At 42.2% G+C, this 21,779-nt stretch overlaps 3 non-coding genes and 1 pseudogene across 3 annotated transcripts; 1 reads left to right on the top strand and 3 right to left on the bottom strand.

Moving 5' to 3' along the window:
• Positions 1-287: 287 nt before the first annotated feature.
• Positions 288-370, bottom strand: TRNAL-UAA (transfer RNA leucine (anticodon UAA)). The gene has a single exon. It is a non-coding gene; the product is annotated as a tRNA-Leu (tRNA).
• A 6,105-nt stretch (positions 371-6,475) lies between these two features.
• On the top strand, positions 6,476-6,549 carry TRNAT-AGU (transfer RNA threonine (anticodon AGU)). The gene has a single exon. It is a non-coding gene; the product is annotated as a tRNA-Thr (tRNA).
• Positions 6,550-8,596: 2,047 nt separating this feature from the next.
• TRNAV-CAC (transfer RNA valine (anticodon CAC)) lies at positions 8,597-8,669 on the bottom strand. Its single transcript has one exon. It is a non-coding gene; the product is annotated as a tRNA-Val (tRNA).
• Positions 8,670-15,701: 7,032 nt separating this feature from the next.
• Positions 15,702-17,799, bottom strand: LOC102116387 (Golgi pH regulator pseudogene; annotated as a pseudogene).
• Between the last annotated feature and the right edge of the window lie 3,980 nt (positions 17,800-21,779).

Here is a 21,779-nt window from a genome sequence, read left to right as displayed (position 1 = left end):
GGCCTTAGGGTCAAATAGCCTCAGAGGTTCAATTCCTGGTGGAATTGAAAGTCCTGGAGCAGACCATGGATGTGAGTGGTGGATATGAGTGGTTTTTCCTTCTATTGGCAATCCCATAGGTTGTGGTAGAAAATCATTCACACACTACTGCCTATTCAGGCGATTTCTTTAGATTTGAAGACAAAAAGGGTTAGTGTTAACGCAAAGGGGTAGAAAAACAATGAAGTCACCTTCACATACTTTTTAAATGCCGGTATTGAAAGAAGTCTGGAGATGAAAACTTAACCTACCGAGAGTGGGGTTCGAACCCACGCGGGCACTAGCCCATTGGATCTTAAGTCCAACGCCTTAACCACTCGGCCATCCCGGTGATTGGGGCTGGACGTAAGGCAATCATTTTTTATAACAACAAAGGCATTTGTTCTGAACGTTAAGGAAGTACTGAATTATTCCTGTTTTTACTGAATTGTATTAAAATATGAGGATATAATAGGAAAATAAGGCATTTGTTCATCAAGCACTTCTCCTGAGTCTCCTCACTTGGTCAAAATTTTCCAGAGAAATTTTTTTTTTTTTTTTTTTTTTTGAGACGGAGTCTCGCTCTGTCGCCCAGGCTGGAGTGCAGTGGCCAGATCTCAGCTCACTGCAAGCTCCGCCTCCCGGGTTCCCGCCATTCTCCTGCCTCAGCCTCCCAAGTAGCTGGGACCACAGGCGCCGCCACCTCGCCCGGCTAATTTTTTGTGTGTTTTTAGTAGAGACGGGGTTTCGCCGTGTTAGCCAGGATGGTCTCGATCTCCTGACCTTGTGATCCGCCCGTCTCGGCCTCCCAAAGTGCTGGGATTACAGGCTTGAGCCACCGCGCCCGGCCCCAGAGAAATTTTTGTTTTTAGTTTGTTTGAAAAGAAAAACAAAGGAGCAGGGGGAGGGATGGAGAGATGAGGGGAGGGAGTGCCCTATGGAAACCACAGCATTAACACCACCTACTACTTCTACTTCACTAAAGGCACTGTCCCGATTTTTTCTCCAGAGATCACCGTTTTGCCTGCTGAATTCAAACTTCTACTCCAGACACACTGATGTCATTGGAGGCATCAGGATTGGGGGCCCAAGGTTTATTATTAAAACGAGTTCATCTTGGGGTAAATTTTAAGATGTTTAGTGGACACAAAGGCAGTTCAAATTCTTTGATTTTAATGACAAAATGCTTTAAACTGACAATGCAACCTATCTACAAAAGGAACATATTGAGCTGTGTGTGGGCTGCACAGAAATACACCACGCCAGAACTCAAAGTGTTCCCAGAAAAGCTCGCAATCGTTACAGCAGAGAATCCAATCCTTGTGGCTAAAGTATCTCCTGGGAGACTTATTACAAATGTGGATTCTAGAACCCCTCGTGCAATTGTCCTGACTAAAGCGATTTACGATGGGTCCCAAGAATCTCAGTCTTACCAAGCACCCTCAAGTAACTGTAACTTCAAAAGTCTGCTAAACGGGACTCAGTGAAGGGTGCTAAAGCTGTCATGGGGAATTTAAGAACTCATTAAAGAAGCTCGTAGAATGGAAGTTTAGGGTCTGGAGGACACAGAGCTGAAATGAAATCCTGAAGTAGGGTTGGAATATAATTAATTTATGTAACAATACTGAACACCTAGTGTGTGGCATGCCCCTTTGTTTTTCAGGTAATCAGAGGAAGGCACCACAATATGCAAAGGTTGTGTGGTCTGCAGCAGACAAGCAAAGAGAGTCAGAGGACATCTCCTCAGAATCTCGTCAGCTGAGGAAACAGGAGTCCAGGCCTTATTTGTGATCCTCAGGACTGCCCGGGTCCACATCAGGATCTTTCTCTGGCTTATGAAGTCATGGAAAAGGAATGGACTCCTGAAGGCCTTTGGTTGTTGGGCTCTGGGTTCTGTCTCTGGCCAGATCAAGGTTCCATTCCTTGAAGAGGAGATATGACCTAAGAGATTCCCACTTCTACCAAACACTGAAGGAAATTCAGGTCTCCCGCTGCTGGGGAAAGAACTGACTTGAGGATGGGAATGGAGGTGACTGGAAGGTTCCATGAAAAGCATATCAGAGAAAGAAACCATCATATATAGATAGACATAAAAATGTTTAGAATATTCTATTACTGTTAGCTCTTAACACGAACTACAGAGCAGACTCAATCAGCTGTGAAGTTTTTAAAAGTACACTTATCGAGAGTGTTTAAATATCTACATGTGAAAGTAAAAAATAAAACTTTTCAAAGTATATGAAGGATGGTCGGCCACGGTGGCTTCAACTGTAATCCCAGCACTTTGGCGGGCTGAGGCGGGCAGATCACCTGAGGTCAGAAGTTGGAGACCAGTCTGGCCAACATGGCGAAACCCCGTCTATCGTAAAAATACAAAATTAGCTGGGCATGGTGGCGCATGCCTGTAATCCCAGCTACTCGGAAGGGTGAGGCAGGAGAGTCTCGAAGTTCTGACCTCAGGTGATCCACCCGCCTTGGCCTCCCAGTGTGCTGGGATTACAGGTGTGAGCCACCGCACCCGGCTAAAAAAATCTTAAATTAAAAAATCAAGAATATGTAAGATAAAAGACACAGTAGAAATATAAATATGTAGATAGGTGCACTAATGGGAGAATATGTTTGAATTGTCTCCAAAAATGGCAAGGCTTAATATATATATCAAGAAGTCATGAAAATCTTCAAGAGAAGGACAGCAAGATCAAAAGGAAGTGAACAAAAGATAGGACAGGTAATTAGAGGAGAGAAATATGTCAAGACTAACAAATATTGTACAAAATCTTTAGCAATCACAGAAATAAAAAGTAAAAAGATTTATCGCATTTACTGTCATTACATTGGCAAAACTAGAAGCTGAATAAAATTAATTTTTGCAGGACTAGTGATAAAAGAACCCTCCTGTCCTGCTAGTCGAAGTTTAAATTAGTGAAGCCATTCTGGAGTACTTCTTATTCAAATTAAGGATATTCACGTTCTACGATGTAACTGCTCTGCTCCTAGGCATAAGTCTTCCCCAACCCTATCCACTGCCTCAAATCTTACACAACTACGGAGAGTACACATGTGATAAAGTTAATCACAGCCTTATTTTTGTCTTTTGAATTTGAAAGAAAATTTAATATTTATTATTGGAAAGTGGACAGGTAAACTGTTGTAAATGCACACCATAGGCTATTAAGCAATATAAAAAGTAACAGAGTAGATATACATGCAACAATGTGGATGGAACTTGAAAAAGAACACCAACAAAAGAGACATGGGTTTCTGCTTCTACCTGTGAAGAATTCACTGTTAGGAAAATTGCAAACAACAAGAAAAATATACTGGACACAAGTATGTGAAATAACTGTTTTCAGGCATCACCTGCTGTCAGTGCGGGACTGTAATACCTGAGAGAAGAGAAATAAATGAGGCGAGTCTTACAAATGTTTTAGCTTATTGTCTAGGGATTTAGGCCTTAGCACAGTAAGAGAGAATTCAAAAAGAGCTAGGTTGTGTCACTGAATTGAGAACGCAAAGGATTTCACAGAGGTCAAAGCAATTAGAATTTGGGGACAGAATACAAGACAGGAGACAGCTGCACAGAGAGAGCTCCAGAGGTCTGCAGAGGGATCTTCTGTGTCTTCGGTGGAATATTGATCTGTGCATGAGTGGGGTTAAAACTCCAAAAGGCCAAGGAAAGAACCACTGGAAAGCTGTAAGCATATCAATTCATGCCATTCATGAATCCATTCAACAACTGCGAATAGCCTGTGTTCTCATCAGCTGTAGTGAAAATAATTTACAGGGCATAGGTGGAGTCTCACAGAGGTATAATCTTTGTATTGGAGCTAAATTAGCTCAATTGAGGCTGCTTTTGGACTCACCCTAACAAAATTTAGAAGCAAGCCATGGATGGAATAAAATTTTATTTGAACTTGCAAGAAAAGGGATACTTGATATGAAATTGTAGAAAGTTTAGAAATGCTATTGCCTGTAGTATTATGGAATGTAGAAACAAATCTATGAACTGAATAATTTAATTAGATTCTCAGACAGAATTATAAAGATGTTTCCTAGCATTTTCTTTTAAAAAATATTTACTTATTTATTTTTATTTTTATTTTTGAGAGAGGGTCTCACTTTATCACCCAGACTGCAGTACAGTGGCACCATCTTGGCTCACTGAAGCCTCCTCGACCTCCTAGGTTCAAGCAATCCTCTGCCTCGGTCCCTCAAGTAGCTAGGACTACAGGTGCATGCCACCACAGCCAGCTAATTTTTGTATTTTTTGTCAAGACAGGGTTTCGCCATACTGTCCAGGCTTGTCTGGAACTGTTGGGCTCAAGCGATCCACCTGCCTTGGCTTCCCAAAGTGCTGGGATTACAGGTGAGACACAGCACCCAGCCTAAAAAAAAATTTTTTTTTTAAACTTTGTCTCCAAATTACTTCTCACCTAAGAATTTCCTAGCATTTTCTTGCTATTTATTGTAAAATACGGCATGAGAGAGATAAGTTAAAGGGAGAACTTCTAAATGTAAATGAGCCACAATTTACTGAGTTAGAAAGGAAAGCTATTTGCTATTCCCAGGTGTTCCCGATTAGACAATGATGCTAAAATTAAGAAAAGACTTCCAGGCAAAATCAAATCCAGAGCACGATCAGAAAATGCAGTCTAAAGATGAAGTCAAGGGTGTTATTGTAAGTCCTTTATTAATACCATAGAGAGACTTAAGGTGGTATCTAAACAAACTGCTAAGGTTCTTAAGGACATACGTTAAGGATCCTATAGTTTAAACAATAATTCTACAACTCTTAAGAATGTGGCCCTACTGCCATTTTATGGGAAGCCAAAGAGAGACAAGGCATTATTTTTATGAATATGGCTTTTGTTTTAAAAGAGATTGGCGAACTTTAAAAAAAATTTTTTTTTTTGAGACAGAGTCCCGCTCTGTTGCCCAGGCTGGAGTGCAGCAAGTGGCCGGATCTTGGCTCACTGCATCCTCTGCCTCCCAGGTTCAAGTGATTCTTCTGCCTCAGCCTCCCAAGTAGCTAGGACTACCAGCGTGTGCCACCATGCCTGGCAAATTCTTTTTATATTTTTAGTAGAGAGGGGGTTTCAGCAGGTTGGCCAGGCTGGTCTCAAACTCCTGGGCTCAAGTGATCCTCCCGCCTCGGCCTCCCAAAGTGCTGGGATTATGGGGGTGAACCACCGCTCCTGGCTTGGCAAACTTCTTCTTTAAAGACACAGATAGTAAATATTTTAGGCTCTGTGGGCCATTCGGTTGATGTGGCAATTACACAAATCAGCTGTTGCAGGAAAGCAGCCACAGATAATCCTAAATGAATGAATGTGGTTGTGTTCCAATAAAGCTTTATAAAAACAGATATAAGGCCAGATCTGGCCTGTGGGCTATAGTTTGTGAACCCCTGGTCTAAAGGAATAAACTTCAGTAACTTTCATAATGTCACATTTTTTTAAGAAAATTATAGTATTTGAACATTGACAGTCTGAACTAAAAGGAATAAAGGACAGCATAAAATGAAAAGACTTTGGACCTCACCCCTCTTCCCCCCAGACTACTATGGGAAGGAAGTAGGCTAAGAAAACCATTCAGCTGCAAGTAAATGATATTTCTTATTAAAAGAATGGATGAATCCGAGTGTGGAATAAGAACCCAGGAGATGGACCCAAGAGCCTAGGGAGTCATTCTCAGACGTCATTACTGAGTTCCAATCAACGCACTAGCATCATGTGCCCACTGAATTCTACAATTGCTACAGACCAGTGTACCTCTTTTTTTTTTTCTTTTTCCTCTTGTTTTTGTTCTTTTTGAATAGGATTGTGTATCGAGATTATCCTATGTCTCCTCTGCCTATAGTTGGGTGACAGGTAACTTGTATCTTAAGTACATAGATGTTCAAACTAAGTAGAACCTTATTTGAAAAAATTTACCCAAGGAATTTAATCTGCACCTTTACCTGATTTTGATAACGCCATCCTAGAGGTCGAGTTCATGTTGCAAAGGAGTCAGACATGGCCAGGGTGACTATATTTTGCATGCTGGACAGGCAGAATCATTGGGGGTCAAGTTAGAGAAAAATGTAGAGAGAGTGTTTTTCCTGATACCACTTACCCACTGCATGAACAAATGAAATGAGAGTTCATCAGAAGGCAAATTCACCGCTAAGCATATGAGATATAATTGTTCTCAGAAACCAAGCAAGTTCTCTACCTGGCCACCAGAGCTTATAGTCTGGAGGTGTTCTTGACATTTAGAGCAGTTTCCTAAAGGAAAACGGTCTTCTTAATTTAGGACCTATTCTTATTCTATAGCAAGAACATTATTCTCTGGTTTTGACTGAGATCCAGAAATGTCATATTGTGTTACTACAAAATAATCAGTGAGGTAGAAACATTGACAGGCTGAGGTGTAAATTTTTATAAAATAATAAATTACCCCCACACAATACAGGTGAGGCTTCGTGGCTTAGCTGGTTAAAGCGCCTGTCTAGTAAACAGGAGATCCTGGGTTCAAATCCCAGCGAGGCCTCTTATTTCTTCCCCTAAACTTAGGTAAATTCTTGTCACTAGTTAAACCTGACTTGGATTTATACCTAATAAAGCGGCAGACTTTGAATCTCGATGTCTGATGCACTTTGTAGAGAAACATGGTGATGGGTTGGAAATATTTACTATGAATTAGCTAAATTTATGCCAGAGACCAACCATCTAGAATTGAGATGCAATTTTCTACGTTTAAATTTTTGTAGCTACTTTTCGTATTTCTAAGGAACTTACAGCTTCACATAACAGTTTTGCTTTTAATACAATTCAAAAGGAAGGTAAGGAAGGAAATAAGACATATATATTGTATAAATTGAGTGTTGTGATAACTTCCTCCTTGCATGATTCTGAACTCTAGAATTTCACTGAATATATTGAAAAGTGGAGTAACATGACAACGTCGTGAGAGGATAAAAAGAACAATTAGTGAAACACCAAAAGAAAACACAAACAAAAACAAAAAACCTAACAAGAGACTGGAAGCAAATGAGACCTGAAATTGTGGATCATTTATTAGACAGATAAAAATAAAAGGATGGAAAAAATTAATCAAACCCTGGATACAGTGTTATGTTTTAGCTGCTCTTTAAAGAAAAAAAAATTATCAGTTATATCTTCAAGTTATCACATTCTACAAATGCCTTCCCTCATAACACTTTTTTTTTTGTTTTTATTTTTTGAGACGGAGTCTCGCTCTGTCGCCCAGGCCGGAGTGCAGTGGCCAGATCTCAGCTCACTGCAAGCTCCGCCTCCCGGGTTCACGCCATTCTCCTGCCTCAGCCTCCCAAGTAGCTGGGACTGCAGGCGCCCGCCACCTCGCCCGGCTAGTTTTTTGTACTTTTCAGTAGAGACGAGGTTTCACCGTATTAACCAGGATGGTCTCGATCTCCTGACCTCGTGATTCGCCCGTCTCGGCCTCCCAAAGTGCTGGGATTACAGGCTTGAGCCACCGCGCCCGGCCCCTCATAACATTCTTTGTTGCAGTATCGTGCTCAGCTTTTTGCTTCTCCCCGTAAGGAATGATTACATTGGATGATTACTCCTTTTGTGAGCATTTAGGAGAAAAACCAGTTACCTAATTGATGAGTGCAGTGCGAAATGGAAATATTCCTTGTTTAAGAAAATTAGGAATTTCAAACTAGCAATAGCAGAGCATTAAATCAAGTGCCTGGCCTTGTGCAAATGCATAGGTCGCATGCCCATGAAGACAGTCCTTACTGGGAAGACGGTCCCGATTGGGAATGAGGTTATTTGTCAAAAGACTGGATTTTAGAGACACCTTAAAATGGGGTGAAATCTAAAGTGATAGTCAATGATATCAAGTACAGCTAGAAGGCTTGACAACTTAAAAGTACTAAATAGGGGCAAGGCACGGTGGCACTTTGGAAGGCTGAGGCGGCCAGATCACAAGGTCAGGAGTGTGAGACCAGCCTGGCCAATATGGTGAAACTGCGTCTCTACTAAAAATACAAAAAGTAGCTGGGCGTGGTGGCACATGCCTATAGTCTCAGCTACTTGGGAGGCTGAGGCAAGAGAATCGCTTGAACCCGGGAGGCGGAGGACAGCCACTGCACCCCAGCCTGGGCAACAGAGCGAGACTCTGTCTCAAAAAAAAAAAAAAAAGAAACAAGGAAATGTTACAATATAAAAAGAATTCTTAAAGTCATCATTTTGTTAGTCTTCTCTAACAAAGTAACATTTATTATACAATTCAAGTTACTCTTCTCAGACAACTCGACCTCCTTCCAAATCCCATCAAATAGCACCAGGCCGGGATCTTTCAACATAGATATATGCTCCTTCTTCCTTTAGCTTCCTGTTGTCTTTGGGCTCCCATGGGGCTCCCTCCTCTCTAAATCTGGTGTAGGAAGAGAGCAAGTCGCATTGGTAGTACTGAGTTACACAGTGTAAACAACTTACAGGCGGGTAGTAATTGATTCGAATGGACGGGGTTCCTAGAGGGGTCGCTGTAAATTTTAGGAAGACAAGCGTTCGCTATAAGTTTTAGGAACACAAAATTTAGTACAGGATAATGTTCCCGCCCGGTTTCGAACCGGGGACCTTTCGCGTGTGAGGCAAATGTGATAACCACTACACTACGGAAACCCCTATTAAGGAAAGACAGCATCCTGCTGGATCTCATCAGGAATTCTCTGTTGATCATCCTTCCTAGAAATTTGTTTTCTTTCTATTCAAGTCAGTGTCTACCATCGCATTTTAAAACTGCTACAAAATAAGCACCACGCCGAGATTAGGAAATATCCAAAACCCAGAAATTGCTGAGTATTTGAGTTCTATGAGTCTTATACTAAAACTATAACCTCAGTAAGATAAATCTCAAACATCTTGGCGCTGACCAGATTTGACTTTATTTACTTGACGTGATGACTGGAATTTGTCCTTCTGCTTACCTCAGAATTCCTTCTCACTCTCACCCAGCGTCAAAATCGTTACAAAATTCTACTGAGCTTACATTCAGACATTATTACATTTTATAATGTCCTTCTCCTCTGTTGTTGATAGGTCCCTCGTTCAGGCCCTTTATATCTGTTCTTCACGACTCTCCGTAGTTATTCGAGGGTTGACTCTCTGAATCAATTCTCCACCGAGCTTAAAGTCCCAAGCTTCATTTCCCTTCATAAAGTTCCACAAACATAAACCTTTCTTCTTTCTTACATACACATTTTATAGACTTCTTTTTTTAAAGAGAGGTTCTAGATTCACAGCAAAACTTTGAGCAGAAGGTACAGAGATTTCCCATATACCCCCTGCTCCCGCACATGCATAGCTTCACCAAAATTTGCTGTTGTCAGTGTTCTGGACTTTAGCTCTTCTGATAGGTGTGTAGTGATATCACAGTGTTGTTTTAATGTGCATTTCCCTGATAACATATGATGCGGAACACCTTTTCTTTTCTTTTTCTTTTTTTTTTTTGAGACGGAGTCTCGCTCTGTCGCCCAGGCTGGAGTGCAGTGGCCGGATCTCAGCTCACTGCAAGCTCCGCCTCCCGGGTTTACGCCATTCTCCTGCCTCAGCCTCCCGAGTAGCTGGGACTACAGGCGCCCGCCACCTCGCCTGGCTGGTTTTTTGTATTTTTTAGTAGAGACGGGGTTTCACCGTGTTAGCCAGGATAGTCTCGATCTCCTGACCTCGTAATCCGCCCGTCTCGGCCTCCCAAAGTGCTGGGATTACAGGCTTGAGCCACCGCGCCCGGCCAACGGAACACCTTTTCATATACTTATTTTTCATCTGTATATCTTGGTTGTTGACATGATTGTTAAGGTCTTTGGCTGTTTTTTTTTTTTTTCATGAGGTTGTTTGTGTTCTTACTGTTGAATTTTAAGAGTTCTTTGTAGATTTCGAATAAGAGTACTTTATCTGGTATATCTTTAGCAAATATTTTCTCCTAGTGTGTGGCTTGTCTTTTCATTGTCTTGATGTTATAGTGTTTTTGAGCACTAGCATGTCTTTTTGGCTCTTTCTTAGAATTTCCATCTCTCTGCTTACATTGCCCATCTGTTCTTGCATGTCATCTTCTTTATACATTAGAGCCTTTCCCATCTTTCTTTTTTGAGACAGAGCCTCGCTTTCTCACCCAAGCTGCAGTGCAATGGCTCACTGCAATCTCTGCTTCACGGGTTCAATCAATTCTCATGCCTTAGCCTCCCGAGTAGCTGAGATTACAGACATGTACCACCAGGCCCCGCTAATTTTTTTTTTTTTTTTTTGTATTTTTAGTAGAGACGGGGTTTCAACATGTTGGTCAGACTGGTCTGGAAGTCCTGGCCTTACGTGATCTGCCCACCTGAGCCTCCCAAAGTGCTGGGATTACAGGTGTGAGCCACCTCGCCTGGCCAAAGCCCCTAGCATCTTAATCAGTTGTTTCAAATTTCTGGTCTGAGAATTCCAACATCCCTGTCATATCTGAGTCTGATTCTGATGCTTGCTCTGTCTCTTCTGTGCATTTTGCTTTTTATTGTGCCTTGTTATTTTTTCTTGATAGCAGGATATGTTCCACTGGGTAAAGTGAGGTGCTATAAGCAGGCCTTTAGTAATGTGGTGGAAAGGTGTTGGGGGAATAAAGCATTCTGTAGTCCCACAAGTAGGTCTCAGTCTGTTAGTGATCCTGTGTCTCTGGACTGTCAACTTTAAACATGCTTCCTAGTTTTCCCCCACTTTAGGTGGGACTAGATGGCTAGAGTGGGCTGGAGTTCGTTATTTCCCTTCCCGCAGAGCAGTTGGGATCTGATAAAACCCCGGCAGGTTAGGCTGAGGTTAAATGGTTTCTCCTGAGGGCAGACCCTGTTAAGAGAACAAAATGCTTTGGCCTATTGCAAACTGGTTCTTGCCCACCTGCTACCAGAAGTAGAGGGGATTTTTCACCCATATTCACTGTGACAATCTGGTCAAGCTCCTGAGGTAAAATTAACAAAATTGTGAGGTGAAGATGACTGAGTTCTGAGATTTTATTTCCTAGACTTGGCAATGTTGAGCCACCAACAACTTGCTAATTAGAGTTCAGATTTCCCTGCTCCAGCACTAGTTCACATGGTGTCTGTTCTGTGGGTTTCTGCTCTGGTAAGTTGTGATTCTCTGTATTTGTCTTTTCAATTTTGGAAGCAGTGGCTTGCCCTGTGACCTCATTTTTTTCTGACAGACATAGGAAGAGCTGGGTTTTCAGTTTGTTCAGGTTTTACTTGTTTTTAGGACTTAGTGATGACTTGTAGCTTCTTACATGCCCAACTGGATACTATATGTATATAAATCTATAGCTTTCTCTCCAAGAACAGTGTTAGCAACTATCAATAAGTTTGGATATGTTGTACTTTATTATTTTTAGTTCAAACTATTTTCTAATTTCTCTTGTAATTTGTCTTTAACGCATAGGTTGTTTAGGAGTGTGATGTTATTTTCCCAAGCATTTGGGGATATTTTCGTTTGTTTCTGTTACTGACTTCTAGTTTAATTCTATATTGATTAGAGAACATTCTTATTACTTTTTTTTTTTAGATGGAATCTCACTCTATTGCAGAGGCTAAAGTACAGTGGTGTGATCTCAACTCACTGTAGCCTCTGCCTTCCAGGTTCAAGTGATTATCCTGCCTCAGCCTCCTGAGTAGCTGGGACTACTGGTGCGGGCCACCATGCCCCATTACCATCAGGTTTTAAAATTTTAAATTTTGAAATAATTATAGATTTACAGGCAATTACAAAGAAAGCAAAGAGAAGTTCCCTGTACCCGTAACTTAGTTCCCCCAATGGCTACATCTTATATAACTATAGTACAATATTAAACCCAAGAATCTGACGTTGGTACAATGTTTGTATGTAGTTCTAGGTCATTTTATCATGTGTAGATTTGTGTAACTATCACTGGAAATCAGAAAAAAAGTTTCATCACCACAAAGATTTCCCTGTGGGTGCCACCACTTAATTAGTTACACTCACTTCCCATGCCAACCACCCCTGCACAACTAATATGTTCTCTTTTTTTCTTTTTTTTTGAGACAGTCTCACTCTGTTGCCCAGGCTGGAGTGCAGGGGCACAACCTCGGGTCACTGCAACCTCTGCCTCCCGGGTTCAAGCCATTCTCCTGCCTCAGCCTCCCAAGTAGCTGGGATTACAGGCACATTCCACCACACCTGACTATTTTTTGTATTTTCAGGAGGCACAGGGTTTTACCATGTTGGCCAGGCTGTTCTTGAACTCCTGACTTCAGGTGATCCACCTACCTTGGCCTCCCAAAGTGCTGGGATTACAGGCATGAACCACTGTGCCAGGCCTAATGTGTTCTTAATCTCTGTTTTTTATTTTGTTTTTAGAATGTTATAGAAATAGGCCAGGTGTGGTGGCTCACACCTGTAATCCCTGCACTCTGGAAGGCTGAGGCAGGTGGATCACATGAGGCCAGGAGTGCAAGACCGGCCTGACCAACATGGTGAAACCCTATCTCTACTAAAAATACCAAAATTAGCTAGCTGGTCGTGGTGGCTCACACCTGTAGTCCCAGCTTCTCGGGAGGGTGAGGCATGAGAACTGCTTGAACCCGGGAGGCAGAGGTTGCAGTGAGTGGAGATGGTGCCACTGCACTCCAGCCTGGGTGACAAAGCAAGACTCTGTCTTAAAAAAAAAAAAGGTTGGCCTTTTTCACAGCCTAATGCTCTTGAGATCCATCCAATTTGTTGTATCAACAGTTCCTGCCTTTTAATAGCTGAGTAGTTGTTTATTGTATGGATGTACCACAGTTTCTTTAACCATCTACCTATTGAGGTACATTTTAGTAGTGTGTTTTGCTATTATAAATAAAGGTGTTACAAATAATTGTGATAGATTTTTGTGTAGACATAAGTTTTCATATCATTTTGTGTTGTTATATATTATTGAATATATACAATATATATTGAATGCTACACATGTAGCATTCACATATTTCTGTTTTATAAAATGTCTCTGTTTTATCAGTATGAAATGCCTCCTTTTTTTTATTATGTCATGTCTCTATGGTAATACTCCTTGTCTTAAAATCTACACTTTATGTTAATACATATGTTTTACGTTAATTTTTTTGTGGTTAGCCTTTGTGGTTTTTTTTGGGGGGGGGCGTTGTTATTGTTTTTAACTTTATTTTATTTAATTTATTTAATTTATTTTTGAGACTGACTCTCATAAATGGAATGTAGTGGCGCGATTTTGGCTCACAGCAACCTCTGCCTCCTGGGTTCAAACAATTGTCATGCCTCAGCCTCCTGAGTAACTGGGACTATAGGGGTGGGCCACCACACCTGGCTAATTTTTGTATTTTTAGTAGAGACAGGGTTTCACCATTTTGGCCAAGCCGGTCTTGAACTCCTGGTCGCAAGTGTTCCACCTGCCTCAGCCTTGCAATGTTCTGGAATTACAGGTATGAGCCACCACACCCAGCCTAACCTTTGCTTTATCCCTTTACTTTTCTTTTTTCTTTTTTTTTGAGACAGAGTCTCCCTCTGTCACCCAAGCTGGAGTGCAGTTGTGTGATCTCAGCTCACTGCAACCTTTGCCTCTTGGGTTCAAGCGATTCTTCTGCCTCAGCCTCCCAGGCAGCTGGGACTAAAGGCGTGCGCCACCACACCTGACTAATTTTTGTATTTTGAGTAGAGACGTGGTTTCACCATATTGGCCAGGCTGGTCTCTAACTCCTGACCTCGTGATCCGCCTCCCAAAGTGCTGGGATTACAGGCGTGAACCACTGCGCCCAGCCTATCCCTTTACTTTTCTAAACCATTTAATTTACATCCTTACATATTTTTAGGGCCTTTTAAAAATTGTGGTAAGATATACATAACATAAAATGTGTTATTTGAATTAGTTTTAAGTATACATTTCAGTAGAATTAAGTACATTCACATCATCGTGCAACCATCCCCATTATCCATCTCCAGAACTTTTTATCATCCAAAATTGAAACTCTGTATCCTTTCAATAATAACTCCCCATTTCTCTCCACTTTCCTAGCTCTTGGTAACTACTCTTTCTGTCTCTATGAATTTTACTATTGTGGAAATCATATATTTGTCCTTTATGTTTGGCTTATTTCACTTTGAATAATGTTCTCACTCTTTATTGATATATCATGTATCAGCTTGTATCAAAATTTTACTCCTTTTTAGGCTTTCTGAATAGTCAACAGGTAGAATCAACCAAAATCAATAATGCTGCTGTGAAACACTGGCATGCAAGTTTCTTTTTAAAATTTTAATATTTTAAATTTATTTTATTTATTTTTTGAGACAGGCAATTACCCATGCTGGAGTGCAGTGGCACAATCATGGCTCCCCGCAGCCTTGACTTCCTGGGCTCCAGTGATCCTCCCACCCACACCCAGCTAATTTTTGTATTCTTGGTAGAGACGGGGTTTGGCCATATTGCCTGGGCTGGTCTCAAACTACTTGGCTCAAGTGATCCTCCTGTCTCAGCCTCCCAGAGTGTCGGGATTACAGGCATGAGCTACAGGGCCAGCTGGTATGCTTTTAATTTCACTTTCTTGCCTACTTTCTGTGGCTAGAACTGACAACACTATGCTGAATAGTGTGGTGAATATGGGCATTTTTGTCTTTTGCTGATCTTGGAAAAAAAGCTTTAGTCTTGCACTACTTTTTTTTTTTCTTTTTTTTTTTTTAATTAAGAGGGTGTCTCACTCTGTCGCCCAGGCTCGAGTACAGTGGTGAGATCTCAGCTCACTGCAACCTCTGCTTCCCAGGTTCAAGTGATTCTTGTGCCTCAGCCTCCTGAGTAGCTGGGACTACAGGCACACGCCATGCCCGGCTAATTTTTTTGTATTTTCAGTAGTGATGGGGTTTTGCCATGTTGGCCAGGCTGGTTTCAACTCCTGACCTCAGGTGACCCGCCTGCCTCCGACTCCCAAAGTGCTGGGATTACAGGCATGAGCCACTGTGCTCGGCCAGCCCTTCACTATTGAATATGATGTTAGTTGAAAGTTAATCATAAGTAGCCTTTATGATGCTAAGGAAGTTTTCTTCTATTTCTAGTTCATTGGGTGGGTTTTTTTTGTTTGTTTGTTTTTCACGAAAGGGTGTGGGATTTTGTCAAATGCTTTTTCAGTATCAGTGGAGGTGATTATGTAATTTTTTTCCGTTCTGTTAATGGGGTATATATTACATTGACTGATACTTATATGTTGAATTATCCTCACATTCCAGGAATAAATCCTACTTTTTCATAGTGTATAATCTTCTTAACGTATTGCTAGCCAGGCATGGTGGCTCACGCCTGTAATCCTAGCACTTTGGGAGGCCAAGTCAGCAGATTGCCTGAGCTCAGGAGTTCACAACCAGCTTGGGCAACACAGTGAAACCCCGTTTTTACTAAAATACAAAAAATTAGCCGGATGTGGCAGTGTGTGCCTTTAGTCCCAGCTACTCGGGAGGCTGAGACAGGAGAATTGCTTGAATCTGGGAGGTGGAGGTTGCAGTGAGCCGAGATTGCGCCACTACACTCCAGCCTGGGCGGTAGAGCGAGACTCCCTCTCAAAAAACAAAAACAAACCCAAAAACATTGCTAACTTTAGTTTGCTAGTAATTTGTGGAGAAATTTTGTATCGTACTGCTTCAGTATCCTTACTAGTTATAGGTCTATTCAGATTTTTTATTTCTTTGTAATTACATTTTAATAGATTGTTTCTAGGAGCTTATCCACTTCATCTAGATTATCCAATTTGCTGGCATACAATTGCTCACAATATTCTCTTATAATCCTTTTGATTTCTGTAAATTTGTAATGTCTCTTCTTTCTTTTCTTTTCCTTCCTTCCTTCCTTCCCTTTCTTTCTCTTTATTTTTTTCATTACAATCTCTGATTTTAATGACAGTCAATCTCAAGGGAAAGCTATGACCACCTCCAAGTGAAACTTAAAATGGATATCCTATGTGTTTGGCCCAGCTACCATAGACATCTCTTGCCCCAGAGTTCCAGTGTATTTTTTCCTTCTAGTTTTTTGGTTCCTCTCTGCCATTGCACCAGCCTCAGGTCCACATAGGATGCTTTCTGCTGAGTATTGCCTTGAGTTACTTCTCCCTCTCATGTTCTAGCTGATGCTACTCATGATCACAGTATCACCTGAGTAGGAAAGAGGATGCTAGAGGTAAAAAATGCTACCACAGCATTTTGTTTGTTTATAAAATGTTAGACCCTTGTCCCCTCCATTTTTTCCTCTCTCATATCTAAATTTTGAGACCACTGGCCTCTAACAGTCTGTAGTAGGCCTAAGTTCAAGGTGTCATATGCTTCTCTGGTGCCTGTTTGTGAGCCAAATAGAGAAACACTATGCTAGAGAGAGTGCTGATCAGGAAGATCACATCAAACCAATGGGGACAGAAATTGAACTGCAGTTCTCCAAGGACTTCAGTAATTATGGTACAGTATTCTAGAGGCATATTCATTCGGATCAGCAGCGCAGAGGAGACAAAGTACATGCCCATTATCTGTGCTAATAGCAGGACATTGACACTGGAGGACTTACTGCTAGAAATGGCATAAAATAACTTGATATGAGTGATCAGCAGTCCTCTGATGGATGTGGCGATGATTATTCCAACAACAATGGAGGAAATGTGTTGGGACCAAAACTTCACATCACATTGGATTCCCAGATAATTCACAGTGATCTCAATGACTCTTGTGACAGGATCCATTTTCCCAACTCGATCAAAAACAATATTGATTGTTGCCATGAAAAATTTCCAAACACAGTAAACAGAGAAAAAGTAACCCAGAAAATTAAAATATTTCCCTTTGAAGGTTTTGGAGTATTCTGTTCTCTCCTTGGTAGCATACAGATCAGCTGTTTCCAGAAAAAGCTGCCTGCTTAGTTCTTCCAAAGCATTCACTTCCTATTGAATAAGTGGTAATACTTTTTATCATTCCCCAGAACCCTGATGATTTGTTATGTACCTCCCCCTTCTGGAACATTGTTCTCTGTGCCATTGCCATCCTTTTCTTTTTGGTTATGATCATATCCATGGTTTGGAGCAGTCACTATTCTAGGGCTAGAATATCTGTGTCAGTCACATTCCTGAGGAAGTAAGACATGAAAGTGTATGGGCAGTAGACAGCACCAAATCCAGCAAGGAGAGCCGTGAGAGTAACTCCAATCACACCAACCCAGCTGATGAACTGTTCTATGGGTAAGATCCCATGTTTTGGGCTGAGAATGGGAAAGGAATCTCCTAGTTTCCAGAAGAAATAGCTAAAGGTCAACCACAAGACACAGGAAAAAAGCAGTTGTTGTTTATGCACTAAGACAGAGGAGACAAAAGTAGTCGGATGTTGCCCACAACAAAATAGCCAGTGTAAAAACGCACCATGAAAACCAGGATCAGTAGAATTACACACAGGTTCATTTTCCAGTGAAAATAACGAGAGCTGCTACTCAATACTCCTAAGATTTCAAACATGATGAGCTCAAACATAGTGCAAGAAAATGCAAACATCACAGAGAAGGTCACCCGTGCAACATACTGACACACCTCATAGTTCTTAAACAATTGGCCCATGAAGAAAAGCCACCCAAATTAAAAAAAAAAAAAAAGTATCTGGGAGGTAATCATGATGCTGGAATCTACTAGGAAGCCTATGGTGAAGTGTAGGGAGGGCTCCTGCCTCCATTTCCCACTTCCAAGGCCGCGGCACCCTGGGGCCACCGGCCTCTCACACAGCCGGCATTCGCCCAGGTGCCGCCTGCAGCTCGTCAACCCGACGCCATCAAGCTGCGCCTCAGCCAGCCAATCAACGGCTATGTCCTGAGCTTCCCGCCTCGGGTTCAGCGTAGGTAGAGCAGACACCTCCACTTTCATTTCTGATTTTAGTCTTTTGAGTCTTCTCTCTTTTTTTTTTTTTTTTTTTGAGACAGAGTCTCACTCTGTTTCCCAGACTTCAGTGGCGCGATTTCGGCTCACTGCAACCTCCGCCTCCTGGGTTCAGACGATTCTCCTGCCTCAGTATCCTGAGTAGCTGGGATTACAGGCGCCGCCACTATGCTCCGCCAACTTTTGTATTTTTAGTAGAGACGGGGAGCTCGCCATGTTGGCCAGGCTGGTCTCGAACTCCTGACCTCAGGTGATCGCCCACCTTGGCCTCCCAAAGTGGTACGATTACAGGCGTGAGCCACTGCGCCCGGCCCTCTCTTCTTCTTCTTTTTTTTTTTTTTTTTTGGTTTATTTAGCTAAATATTTGTCAATTTTGGTGAACTTTTCAAATAACCAACTTTTGGTTTCATTGATTTTCTATATTGTTTCCAGCCTGTCCTTTCCAATGGCCTGCTTTTCCTGACAGCCTGCCCTATGGATTTAGCACTTACTAGCCAGGTCCACAGTTGCATAAGCCAATTCCTTAAAAAAAAAAAAAACAAAAACAAACAAACAAACAAAAAAACCTCTCATATATAAATATTCACCTGGATGATTCTCCACAAACCGAATAAACCCCGCCTACCACCACGCAACTCAAGAGCACTCCAAGTTCCTTTCCACTACTGTGACTCACCCCCTTCAACCAGTGCAAAGGCAAGGTCTTGCTTTGTAGTCCAGGCTGCAGGGCAGTGGCGTAATCAGCTCACTTGAACTCCTGGGCTAAAGTAATCCTCCCGCCTCAGCATAAGCCACTAAAGGCCAGCTAATTTTTAATTTTTTTTTTTTTTTTTTTTTTTTTTTTTTTTGTAGAGATGGGGTCTTACTGTGTTGCCAGGGCTGGCTTCTAACTCCAGGACTGGCTTCTAACTCCTTGGCTCAAGTGATCCTTCCGCCTCAACTAACTAAAGTGTTGGGATTGCAGGCGTGAGCCACTGCGCATCAGATCGCTGAAGCTGGATTGTATAGACATAGCTCCCTTTTTTTTTTTTTTTTTTTTTTTTTTTTTTATCTTGAGACGGAGTTTCCCTCTTTGTTACCCAGACTGGAGTGCAGTGACGCGATCACGGCTCACTGCAGCCTCCGCCTCCCGGGCTCAAGCGATTCTCCTGTCTCAGCCTCCCGAATAGCTGGGATTACAGGAGCCCGCCACCACGCCTGGCTAATTTTTGTATTTTTAGTAGAGACGGAGTTTTACCATGTTGATCAGGTTGTTCTTGAACTCCTGATCTCAAGTGATCCACCTGCCTCGGCCTCCCAAAGTGCTGGGATTACAGGCGTGAGCCAACGCGCCCCGCCAGCTCCTTCTATTCTGAGATCTTCCAGAGTATTTTTTTCTGTCGTATAGAGGTTACTATTTTGCCTAACAAGCAAAAGGTTTTTGGATCAAAAATATGATGCCTTTTCTTTTAGTCGTGTTGCTTCTGTGAGTCTCTGTTTGAACCGATAGAATCTTTGCATATTATTAAGCATAAACACGGAAAGACTTTTTGTATTCTTTCCTTGATCTTGAGCTATCTCAGGAACTTTTGTCCCTTCTTTGTCCTGAGCTATGTTGTTGAACCCTGAATCCATTACCCTCTTAACTTTTTTTTTTAGATAGAGTCTCACCTTGTTGCCAAGGTTGGAGTGCAGTGGAGCGATCTCGGCCCACTGCACCCTTCTCCTCCCGGGTTCAAGCGATTTTCCTGCCTCAGCCTCCTGGGATTACAGGCGCGTGCCACCACGCCCAGATAATTAGTAGAGACCTGTTTTCGCCATGTTGGCCAGGCTCGTCTTGAACTCCTGACCTCAGATGATTCGTCTGCCTCAGCCTCCCAAAGTGCTGGGATTACAGGCACGAGCCACCGCGCCCGGCCGCTCCCTTTCTTTTTACTCTGTGTTTGTCTGCATGCTTTGAGAGGCCCAGGTGGTGCCTACCGGAGTAGGTGCCAATGTGCAGGATCCCATCTGTGCAATGCAGGTGAGTCTGGCTTCCTTGGAGTCCCGAGAGCAGACCTTTGTCAACAGTTTTCTGCAGAGTTTCCTTGGGGATCTCGAAAAAGGAACAGGGCTCCATTTTGAGCAAAGTGGGGAACTGGACATTCTTTACCCTGAATGACAGAAAGGAGTTTTCAAGAAATAGATACGTGGCAACCTCATGTGGATGTGTGAATTGATACTTAGAAACTGTCAAGGCTTTAAAGAAATTATATCCCGGCCGGGTGGAGTGGCTCATGCCTATAATCCCAGCACTTTGGGAGGCCAAGACAGGCGGATCACAAGGTCAGGAGTTCAAGACCAGCTTGGTCAACATGGTGAAACCCCGTCTGTAGTAAAAATACAAAAAACAGTTAGCTGGACGTGGTGGTAGTCTCCTGTAGTCCCAGCTACTCGGGAGGCTGAGGCAGGAGACTGCTTTAACCCGGGAGGTGGAGATAACAGTGAACCAAGATCGTTCTGGGGAGACAGAGTGAGACTGTCTCAGAAAAAAAAAAAAAAAAGAAAAGAAAAGAAAAAAAAAATTATATATTGGCCCGGCCTCTATGGGACCCCTAATATTGGCATTATTAGCACGATGCTCTAATCAAGTAAGCTGATCAGTTTTAACTAAGAAAGTTTTCTTTTCTTTTTTTTTTTTTTTTTTTTTTTTTTTTTTGAGAAAGAGTCTCGCTCTGTCGCCCAGGCTGGAGTGAAGTGGCCTGATCTCGGCTCACTGAAAGCTCCGCCTCCCGAGAGCACGCCATTCTCCTGCCTCGATCACGCCATTCTCCTGCCTCGGCCTCCCGAGTAGCTGGGACTACAGGCACCAGCCACCACGCCCGGCTAATTTTTTGTATTTTTTTAGTAGAGACGGGGTTTCACCGTGTGAGCCAGGATGGTCTTGATCTCCTGACCTCGTGATCCGCCCGCCTCGGCCTCCCAAAGTGCTGGGATTACAGGCGTGAGCCACCGCACCCGGCCTCCTTACGCTCTTTTAAATGTACATACTGTACCAAGGTGGAAGAGAATATGTATTTGTATTAGACTGTATTTGCACTTCTAAAAACCTCTGAAAAGAGAGCAGGAAATTCATGACAATGGTAGCCTGTTTAAAATGCTAGGAACTGTACTTTGACGTGATAGCACGTAAGAAAAATAAATAAATAAAATTACAAAGCTGGGAACTGGGCGGATGAGAAAGAGGAAGGTGAGAGTATCTGCATTTTTTTTTCTATACTCAGGATGTTTGAACCAAGTGAATGTGTTACTTATTATAAAAATTAAGCCAGGCAGGGTGTTATGTACCTATAATTCTAGCTACTTGGGAGCCTGAGATAGGAGTATAGCTTGAGCCTACGAGATCGAGACCGCTTGGGCAACCTAGCAAGACCTTGTCTCAAAAAAACTTTTTTTAATTAATAAAATAAATAATTTAACAAACACTGTAAGCATATAGTAAAGTGGCGAAATAATAGTCTCTGGAGTGGTGAATGAAGCCAAGTTATTTATTCAAAAAATAATCTAAGAAAAAACTGTAGACATATAATAAGCAAGGCAGTAAACCACAGGCATCCTCCCTAAGGGTGTTTGCAATAGTGACAAGGAGCCACTATTCTCCAACTAGGAAGGAGACTCCACTTGAAAAGCTAGAGAACAGTGATTCACAGAAGTACTTTGATGTGCAAGAAAGGTAAGGCAAAAAGGATAGGAGTCTTCCCTAATGGCGTCCAAGACTGGCTTTGGACATCCTATTAAGTGAGACCTGGGAATTTTAGGAGAATCACTGGATTGAACAAAAATTAGACCTAGGCTGGGTGTGGTGGCTCATGCTGTAATCCCACTACTTTGGGAGGTT

This window comes from Macaca fascicularis, chromosome 4 (genome assembly GCF_037993035.2).
Source record: "Macaca fascicularis isolate 582-1 chromosome 4, T2T-MFA8v1.1".
In the NCBI taxonomy this organism is placed as follows: Eukaryota; Metazoa; Chordata; class Mammalia; order Primates; family Cercopithecidae; genus Macaca; species Macaca fascicularis.
This window is presented reverse-complemented; position numbering and strand designations above follow the sequence as displayed.